Source organism: Myotis brandtii, unplaced genomic scaffold, assembly GCF_000412655.1.
Source record: "Myotis brandtii unplaced genomic scaffold, ASM41265v1 scaffold1444, whole genome shotgun sequence".
Lineage (NCBI taxonomy): Eukaryota > Metazoa > Chordata > Mammalia > Chiroptera > Vespertilionidae > Myotis > Myotis brandtii.
This window is the reverse complement of record NW_005355179.1, coordinates 175,062-185,683: the sequence shown is the minus strand read 5'-3', so window position 1 is coordinate 185,683 and position 10,622 is coordinate 175,062. Positions and strand designations below refer to the sequence as shown.

The 10,622-nt window shown below is 50.6% G+C and overlaps 1 protein-coding gene and 1 pseudogene across 1 annotated transcript in view; both read right to left on the bottom strand.

The window, feature by feature from the left end:
- Nucleotides 1-10,622, bottom strand: part of LOC102253760 (leukocyte immunoglobulin-like receptor subfamily A member 5) — a 26,074-nt gene that overhangs the window by 6,231 nt on the left and 9,221 nt on the right. The gene's annotated exons all lie outside the window — the stretch shown is intronic.
- On the bottom strand, nt 4,521-9,299 carry LOC102253155 (annotated as a pseudogene).

Sequence of the window (10,622 nt, the reverse complement as noted above, 5' to 3'; positions counted from 1 at the left end):
GTTGCTTGTTAAGTTTTTGCTTGCTTCTCTATTGCTCTCTGCTGCCACATAACAACTTGTACATGTTTCCTAATGATCTGAATGCCAGTCCGTGGTCTCATTTTGACATCTCAAATATCTATCGTCTTCACTGTCTCGCTGGTGTCTATAAGGAACAGAATTTCTTCATCTTAGTGGATTCAACTGTGTCCATGTCCCCCCTAAGTTCATGTTCTTTGTCCACATTGAGGAAAAATATGTCTCCCACAAACTAGTACGGTAGTTCTCCCTTTTACTTTTTGCAAAAGAAAAGGTAGTTGGTTTATTTTTCATGTTTTGATCCATCATCCATCTGACATTGATTATTGTAAATGGTGGAGGCAGGTAAGACATTCACTGTGTCCCACAGACTCATTGACTGACCCAGCACCACGTGATGGAAAAGCCATGACCTCCCCGCAGCCAGGCAAGGGTCTGTCACGATCCAGGTGACTCCACGTGAGGGGTCTGACCTGGAATCTTCCTTCTGCTCCTTTGGACGAGGCGACTCTGCTTTTCAATTTCTCTAAACACCAACATCTCCATCTGCATTGAATGGCTGGTTTCGTTTCCTCCATATCTCAGGCAAGAAAAATTCTCACCATCTTTGTGGGGGAGACTTTTGTTTTGCTGAGAAATCAAGGGAGGAAGTATCCTGCTCAAGTGTCCTTTAACTGCTCAGATGGTTGCGCCACAACTGACATTTAATGTGTCTGTGTGTGTTATGTCTTGGAACAGGGCTCCCATGAATGTTGTTCTTGTCTGATTCCTAAAGAGTCTCCACAGTTTGAAGAGGGAAGTGACACCCGGCCTCAAAGGTGCTCTGAAGGGTCAGAAATGACTCAGATGATTGACCCCCAGGATATGGAGACATCCCGCTGCTCACAGAGACAGAAAGTCGGGTGGAACCTGTGTGGAATGTAGGACCTGCATCCCAGGACCAGGAGGAGTTGCTGAGCTTCCTGTGGGAGCAGATCCATCTTGCACAGCCCCCAGCCTCCTCCCTCCTCCACTCCTGGGCTCTCTGTCCTGAGGGCCCCTTGCTGTCCCCAGTCAACAAGGCAGGAAACAGGTCACCTACACACACCCCAAGGCAGCCATCCAATCCACCTCCTTCCTCAGCTCTGAGCTCCACACCCTCGCTCCCTTCTCCAGTTCACCCTCCTCATCTGCCCTTGCCACTCCCTTTCAGAAGCTGTTTATGCTTAAACCCTTCCATGGTCCTCACTGTCTTCAGGGTGAATCCAGACTCTTCTTTCTGAACTCAAGGATCATTGTCATTCAGACGTGACCATTCAGATGTGACCCTCCCACCTTAGCTCTCACCTCTGCTTCCCTCAGACAGATGGGTACACATACACACTCACACTCTCACACACACACTATCACACGTATACACTCTCACACACACATATAAACTCACACTCATACACCTGGACCTTTACACACACATAAGCATACACACGTAAGCACTCTTACATACATACACTCACACATACACACTCACATTCATATATGCGCACATAGGCTCACACACACTCCTGTCTACACACTCCTACACATATATATTCACTCATATACACATATCCACTCTCATTACTAGTCACACAACTCTCACAGACATAAATGATCACAAACATACATACGCAGACACTCACACACATGTACACTCACACACGTACACAGTCACACTAAAACATCTACATATACACTCAAACACTGCACACTCACACATACACACCTACTGACACAAATATAAGCCCATGAAAACTCAAACACACACAATACACACACCCCCACTCCAAAACACACACATACACATTCACACACACACACACACACAACTCTCAACCATTCACATATACATTCATACAGCCCACATATATATATACACTCACCCACACTCACACACACACATACACATATACGCAAACACTTACACTCTCAAACATATGCTCATACAAATAAACACATACTCACAAGCACACATGGCTTTTCATTTTTTCATTTCATAGGTTTGATGAGCAATATTTACATTATTTAATCTAAAAAATTCACTTCTGTTTTGGTTCACACATTGATTATTGCCAAGTCTGTTGATTTATTTCCAAAATGTATTTAGGAATAAATGTATGTTGTTTCAGTCTAGGAGGTTTGGAGAGGACGCATCTCTGTTTAGATGAGCTCAGGGGGCCCGTGAGTGGGCACGATGTGGTCCTAACCCGGGTTGTTTGTGGAGGGGGGGTAGGAGAGGATGTTCAAGGGATGAATTTGTTTGGAGGAGGTGTTGGCCTCACTGTGGCTGGAGAGTGTAGCTCAGCCTGATCGTCAGCAGCATGGATGGCGGGGTGGAGATCCCTGGATGTGGCTGGAGTGAGGGGGGAACCCTTGGACAGGCTTTGTGCACAGGATAGTCGGTGACAGGTATGTTTGGGGCCATGAGAATGAAACACCAGAGCCCACAGTGAGGGTATGAAGAAGGCCAGAAGGAGGGTGATGTGGTCACACCAACGAGCTGTGCTGGGTCTTCACCTGAACTTGTCTATGGGGAGAACTTGATCACAGAAAGGAGAACCGGGATTCAGAACGTTGGTATTGGTTCACTGTGTGAGAGGGAGAGGGGGGATAATGGAGGGCTCCTCCTCTCTCCACCTTGGCTGCCTGCAGGAGCCAATGGGGCTGTGCCAAGGTTGCTGACCCCAAGAGGAACAGGAAGCCTGGGGGATGTTACAAAACTGCCAACTAACCCACAGGGGCACCAGCACTGCCGTCCAGGCCTGGGTGTGTACTGAAAACTTCTCCCTATCACTTCCTCTCTCTGACTTCCTTGTCTCTGTGAGCAGAGCCCCTGCTCTCCATCCCTCTCCATTAAACCTTCAGAGTCCTTTCTGCCTCCTCACCACCTCTTGTCCCCCAGACAGTACCTCTTTGTCTAATGCTGTTTATTCCATCTCCATGATTTGGGTAGAAGAGGGAGTTAGAGACAATTCCCAGGTTGTTTCTAAGACCTGGGGACACATTTAATGAATATCTATGTTGAACCAGTCTCTTCTCCTCTCGCTCTTTGCCTGTTGGGCAAAATTGTGAAACTTCATTTCTGAGGATTGTTATGAGGATAGGCAGTGCCTGAGACATGAAGAGCACCAATTTGTTGTTAATTATTTTCTTTTCTAAAAAAATATATTTTTATTGATTTCAGAAAGGAAGGGAGAGGGAGAGATAGAAACATCAATGATGACAGAGAATCATTGATCAGGCGCCTCTTGAATGCCCCACACTGGCCCACAAGCCAGGCATGTGACCTTGACCGGGATTCAAATCATGACCTCCTGGTTCATAGGTCAACGCTCAACCACTGAGACACGCTGGATGGAAAATCTGGTGTCATTTTCTGACCTGATGAAGGCATGTGTATGAGAGACATATGGTGGGAAGGGCTGTTTGGAAGTCACATGTGTGTCCCCCAAGCCTACAAGGTAAATCAGAAGCTGTAGTGCAGATGAGCGCAGACAAATGGATGCAGGGATGGTGGGTCTCATTTTGGATCCTAGACTCAGCCCCAGTCAGGAGTGAAGGTGGAAATCTCATGAGTAGGTTGATCCCTAAGCACTAAGGCACTTAGGGCACCTCTGACCTGGTGGGAGTCCTGCTTCCATAAAACTCCACGGACACCAGTGGGGCAACCTCCAAGGTATAAGGCAGCTGAAGGGAACCACGCGTGTTTCACTTGCATTTCTTTTTACTGAAGCAACAGTCACATAGCATACAATTGAGCCTTTTTAAATATGAATTTCACGAGAATGCAGTAAATACACAATGTCTCAATGACAACGTCTATCTTGTTTCAAGAAAGTTTTAAACTCCCCCCGCTCCCCCCAAAAAACCACAAAGAAACAAACAAAAATAACAACAAACAGTCCATCTCCCAGCTGTCCTCCTGGTCAACCCCAGACAAACCAATCTGATTTCTGTTTCTACGGGTTTCCTTCTCCTGGACATTTCACATAAAGGGAATCACACAAAACCTGATTCCCTTTTGTGTCCTGATTCTGTCCCTGAGCTGCATTATTATGAGGTTTTCCCACTATGGACCAGGTGCCTGTCCTTTGTTCTTTATGGTTTAAACTAATCCCAGGGTTGTGAAGACACCTCATTTTGTTGGGATGGATGTGACCCAGCATGAAGGTATATAGATGTGAATCCGAACCAGCCATGTGGGACCGACCCTCACATCACAGGTTGAGAACAGAAGAGCAGTGAAGGAGAGTCAGCGAGGACAGGGAGGGAGGGAGAGCACCCAGGTGGATGGAGGAGGCGTCCTCTACAGGGACATGGCGCACATTCCCCTGCACCCAAAATTCACCTTCCACCTCAACTTCCCTGGACATTCTCAACAGACAGATTCCCCAACTATGGTCCCCACTTTCCTTCAGCACCTCCTGGGATCCTCAGATGGGCTCCAAGGCTCCCCCTCTCTGAACGGTGCATTGTTCCCTCTGTGTTCACATGTTGGCTGCATCGAGGGTCCTTATGGGGTTGTTTCGAGCCTCAAATAGCAGCACCCCGAGCACCACCAGGATCAAGCCAGCCACGCCCATCCGGATGAGATTCTCCACTGTGTAGTCTTGGGGATGGAAAAATAAGAATTGTGGGTCAAGAAGTCTCAGAGGTCAGGGCAGACCCTAATCTCCAGGATTTTGATGTTCAAACTGGGCTCCCACCTCCCCTTGACATCAGTGTCCCTCTGATTTCTGAACTCTGCACCTGCTCTGACTCACCTTGATCAGAGTTAGCTGTGCCCAAGAACTGAGGATGAGTAAGAAATGGTCTCAATTCAGAAATAACTAAGAGCTGTGTGTTCTGTCTTCAGTCTGTGGATCAAGTCCCCATGAGCTTATTCCCCTACAGCTAATACATCTCACCTTCTCAACAGCTGGGGACCCCAGGTCCATGGAGGAGGGGTTAGTGTGAGGGGCTCCTGGATCTCAGGAGCACGAAAGGGTGAATGTCTGGACTGGGTCTCCTTCACCCTCCCCACCCAGGACCCTCCTCTCATGGGTCTGCTATGTCCATTGTCACTTGAAGTTGTTCATCTATTGATTCTTTTATTAACTCACTTTATTTTACAATAACAAATACCTACAGTGATAGATATATTTTCTAAATGAAAAATATGAGTATGTAAATGCTAATTATGTGGTTTTGGTTTTTTTTTTTTAACTCGAAAGACAACTAAGGTCAAAACCAAGGAAGTCCACAGTTCTGGTTCAAATTTAAGTCACAGAGAAAATCCCCATAATTTCAATATTTAGTGGGCACCAAAAGTAGGAAATTAGTTCAATCTCTTACCCCATTTTTATATAAATCCCATGATGTAAACAGAAATTATGGATTGTTCCTCATTACAGTTATCCATGCAATAACTCTAAATGTCAGCTCCACAACAGAGAAAATGCACATGGATGATCCGCGTCACTCAGTTGGGTTAATATCCAAGTGGGTGACACCAAGAAGCCCTTGTAATGTGTGTCATGTGGTTAAAAGTCAGAGAAAGGATAATTGTGAGGAGATGTGTGTCTGTCAGGTAAAGAGAGCCTTCTTAGTAAACCCTAATGATACAGAAGAACGGAGTAGAACAAAACAGCCAATAGTGCTTTCAATATAAAATGTAGAATTCTTAGTGGGTTTTCCTTGACATCTGGTTGGGTGTGCATTAAGCTGTTTTCCAGAGGGGAAACGCTGGAACATTTTAATCCCTCATTTCCTTGTATTAGGTGTGGAATGAGAAAAATAGGTATGTAATTGGGATAAAGAAGTGACATTTCCTTGGCCTGGTGGCGATTATAATTTCATCAGCATGTTGGAGGGATCAACTGAAAAACAGTGCACAGGGAGAAAGTCTTTGGGAGGCTAACAGGTCATGAGATAACTATGCCCAAACCAAGAGCTTTCCTATGTGCACTTACTACCATTTAGAAAATGTACAGAATTACACTGCTTACTCACAAATTACAATGTTAGGTGTGCAATTCTCTAAGTGGGCTATGCATTTACTGACTTTTACAAATAGCTGTCACATGCTTCTAAGGTTCATGCATAAACCTCCTTTGAAAATGTGTGTGATAAGAAGACTTTATATAAACAAGAAGTTGTTCTCCATAACAAAAGTCTGTTATTAATCTACTCCCATTGAAAAGAGGAATAGAATGTTTATATTTCAATCTGGACCCAATATATTGAATGTTAAATTGTGAGTGTATAGACTGAAGTATTGCCTGAAATACTGAGCAGAGGTGAATGCACAGAGTCTGGGCAGGGGGCCCCAGGTCCCCTTGCACCCTACATGGCCCCCCTTGTGTCTCAGGTGAGCACTGAGGGCCTGGAGGCCTCCAGGGAGCACAGGGCCTTTGCCGAGTGGTGCCCACAGGTGGGAACACTTCTCACTACATCAGGGTGTCCAGTGGGGACGGCATTGTCACACACAGTTGGTCCCACCTTGACCAGAGCAGCTACCTGTCCTGCTCTGAGAGGCTCAGGGACCCCACCTGTTCCATCCAAGGGGCTCTGGAAATGGGCAGCCGGGGGAGTGTCCCCTGTCCTCTCTCCAACTTCTCCCGGCCTCTCCTCCCCATCAGCCCAGCCATCTTTCCTGTGTTGCAAGCTAGGCCAGGTCCCAAAGGCTGCCAACCTGACCCGCTCTCCATCTCCCACTCCACACACTCTCCACCCTGGTTAGGGACCGGGAGCCAGGCGAACTCTGCAGGGCTGCTGGCTTTTAGTGGAGAACCCCACAGATTCTGTGTGGAACCAGGAGGAGCTGAGATGCTAAGTGGGAATTTCCAAATCCTTGGTGTCTCCATAACATGGTGGCTCCTCTTGCTGAGCTGAGCCCCCAGGCCTGGTGGGTAATCAGTGTACCTGCCCCCTGACTCCCTCAGCTTTTCAGTCCCTACAAGGTCACAGTGACTGGGAGCAGCAGGACAGGCCCAGAGAGGCTGCACCCAGAGCAGGTCTAGGACAAGCCAGGTGTCAGGGCCCCAGGAAGTCAGAAATGAAAGCGCCCCTGCAGGTCATGTCAGGCAGCCCCTTGTTCAGATTGAAAGGGTTCTCAGAGTTCACCTCCCAGGAGAGCTGAGTCCACACTCATTCTGCCCCATTTCCCGGGGTCTGGCCAGTGGATGTCCCCCTGGGAGCAGCGATGCTCTGGACTGAGGTGGAGCTACCAGAAGTTAGGGGGAGGGGCCTCTGTCTGGTTACATTAGTCAAATCTCACTTCCTCTTAGCATCACCTGGAGTAGTGTCGCCTCCCTCCTCCTTCAGGCCAGGCTCTCCCAGGGGAGGGAGGTGACCCTCCTGTGAAGAACCACCCAGTGCTCCCACTACTTCCATCCCATCTCAGACGTTGCTGGGGACAGAGACGGAAACGACCTTGGAGCCCAGAGAGGACAGAAACAGGGCTGCTCACCTGGGACCAGGAGCTCCAGGGCCTCACTGGGGAGTGACAGCAGGAAGGGGGAGGAGCTGTTTGAGCTGTAGCACCTGTAGGTGCCCCTGTGGGCTGAGGTCACAGGACTCATGGAGAACTCTGCCTGGTACTGCCGAGCTCGGTGCTCTGATCTCAGACTCAGTGGGGGACCGGCTGCCCCCTCCTTGGACAGAAGGAACCTGTCCCTTGGGCTCTGTGACTGACACAGCAGGGTCACGTTCTCTCCTGAGGCCACTCTGGGGCCTGGCTGCACCGAGAGGGAGGGTCTGTCAGGCAGGTGTCCTAGAGAGAGGGAGGGAGGGTGAGGGCTGCTGCCCACCTTGTTCTGACCGGGGAGTCACCAGGCCTCTCTCTGAGGACCCTCCTCTCTGTCTGTCTCTGTTTCTCTGAGTCCCTCCCTTTCTCCTCCCACCCCCTGCCTTTCTCTGTCTCTCCCTCCCTGGGGCCTGCACTTTCATTCTGGCCTCACCACCTGAGACCCCAGCAGGGCCTGTGCAGAGTCTGGTCCTTGACTGACCCACTGGCTCCTCACCAGCACCAGGATGTCCAGGGGGACACTGGGGGCCGACCACTCAGAGGAGAGGTTGTATCCACCGTAGCATCTTTACCGGCCCCCTTGGGAGCTGCTCACAGTGTCCAGGGGGAAGTGGGCCTGAGAGAGCCCAGCCTGGGGCTGCAGGACAAGGCTCTGGGGGAGGTCCCATCCCCCATCCTTGGACAGAGCCAATCTGTCATAGCCGACATCAGAGCGACACTGGAGGGTCAGGCTCTGTCCAGAGGCCACAATGAGGCCCTGCTGGCTCAGGAGGGAGGGCTTCCCAGACTCACCTGGGGAGACCAGACATGAGTTACAGGGGCTGCTCCTCCCATAAACCCCCTTCTCCTGGCCTGGCTCCCTGGCCTCACTGTCTCTCCGTGTCTTTACAAAAGGGGCACCTTTACATCCCTCACACTCTCACATGGGGCTCCTGTCACAACAAAGATGCCAATAATGTATCTGGTCCCTCAACCCATGGATGAGACAATAATGTGACTTACCTGAGATCAGGAGCTGCAGGCGCTCACTGGGGTGTGACCACACCTGGGAGCTGTTCCTGAAAGAACCATAGCATCTGAACGTCCACCTGTGGTTGGGGGTCACGGGGCCCACAGGGAACCGGGCCTGGGACTGCCCCCTGGGCTGTGGCTGTGAGTCCAGGGTCCTGTAGAGCCTGTGATCTCCTTCCTTAGTCAGAATGAACCTGTCATATCCCTGCCCTGAGCCACACTGGAGGGTCACCTTCCCTCCTGAGGTCACGACAAGGCTGGGCAGGGCTGAGAGGCTGGGTTTGCTGTAGGATCCTAGGAGAGGAGGGGACAGTGTTTTAAATGGGGCTCACAACTTCCTCACTTCTTCCAGGGCTGTGCTGTGAGAGGGGGACAGACCCTGTTCCTGAGAGCAGAACTGGAGGCTGGGACCCCTGAATGTCCTCTCACCTGTCACCACCAGCTTACGGAAGTCACTGCGCTCTGACCAGCCAGCAGGGCTGTGATAGTAACAGCAATATATCCCAGCATCATGCTCTGTCATGTTTGTGATGGAGAACTTGGCCTTGTCCCCGACCTTCAGTGGCTTCTCTCTTTTCCATGGTGCTGGGCTTCCCTTTTTATCCAGACGGTACTCATCAGCCCCTGGGGACCCCTGACACCAGAAGGTCACTCGGCTCCCCCAGGAGATGACCTGGCCTGGCTGAGCCCAGAGAGTGGGCTTGAGGAGTGTCCCTAGAAGGAAGCTAGTATCAGGGTCACAAGACATTCTCACCATCAGTCCCCAGCTTTCAGTCCCAGATGCCCCCCATCTGTCAGGCCAGAACTGCTCCCCTCCATCCCCAGCTCTTCATGGGGTGGTCCTTGTCCCCAGTGAGGAGTGGGACCTGGGACACCTGGGAGACTCACCTCCCTGAACTGGGGTCCTGAGGCCCACACTCAGCCCTGGAAGAGAGTCTCTGTGAGAGATTTGCCCTGAACCCTGAGCAGCACCCTCCTCCCCATGAGCCTCCTGAGTCCTGGGGTCCTGACAGACCAGGGCTCCCCTCCCCCTCCCATCTCACCGAGGCAGAGCAGGGCCCTGAGGGTGGGGGTCATGGCGTCTTCTCCCTTTGGCTTCAGCTGAGCAGATGGAGGAGATCCTGGGGCCAGCAGTGTGGACACAGAGACGCACGGGTGGTGGTCACTTGGAGGCTGATCCTCCCCATCACAGGGTTGTCATGTCACCAGCCTATTGGGAAGGGCACAGCCTCTCTCTAGCAGCCTGGCTCTCATTTTCATGGTGAAGCAGGAAATAGACCCGGAGCCTCCCTCCTGAGACGCCCCTTGCAGGTGAGGTGACCCAGGGAACATCCTTCCCTGTCAAAGCCTCCCCCACAGGGTCCCCTCCCACCTCAGCCGGTCCATCAGCACCTCCCTGTCATCCTCACCATGGACAGTGCCACCCGGGCCCTGCAGACGCTTCAGGAAGACGTGGGTCCCTGTGGTCCGCCGAGCTCAGATCAGCAGGGACAAGTTCACCTTTTAACTGTGCAGCTCAGGGTGATGTCACTGTGATAGTGAGCAATGGGGGGAAACACAGAACAAATAAGGGAAGGAAACAGGTCCCTTCTATGGCCCCAGATTGTAGCTTTCTCTCTATCACACCCCCTACATGGACTTCTCCTTTTCCTTGCAATGGCATCCACCCCAGTTTCCTGGAAATAAGATATGGCTCATTCCTGCCTCCACAGTGATCCTTGTTCCTTAAGCAGAGCTGTCCCCTCATCCTGTCCTCCTCTCTTCAGCTTTTGGGGTCAATAAGGGGTCCAGTGCTCTGATGTTGGGGACAAAGCTCATATTTAAATATTTCACTATCATTCCTGTTCTGTGTGACCTTGAGCAGTACCAGCTGATCTCTGCACTTCGGATTCCTGGTGTGAATCACGTAGGCATGAAGCCAAATTCTCAGAGGGTTGTGGGATCGGTGGTGTCTGGGATGTGGGCGAGATCAGCCCTTGATAATCTGCAGACCTGATTAAGATGTGTGGGATGAGACATAAGAGGATCAATGTGTCTCACTTCACAGTCAAAATGAGGGATGGGTGTGTCC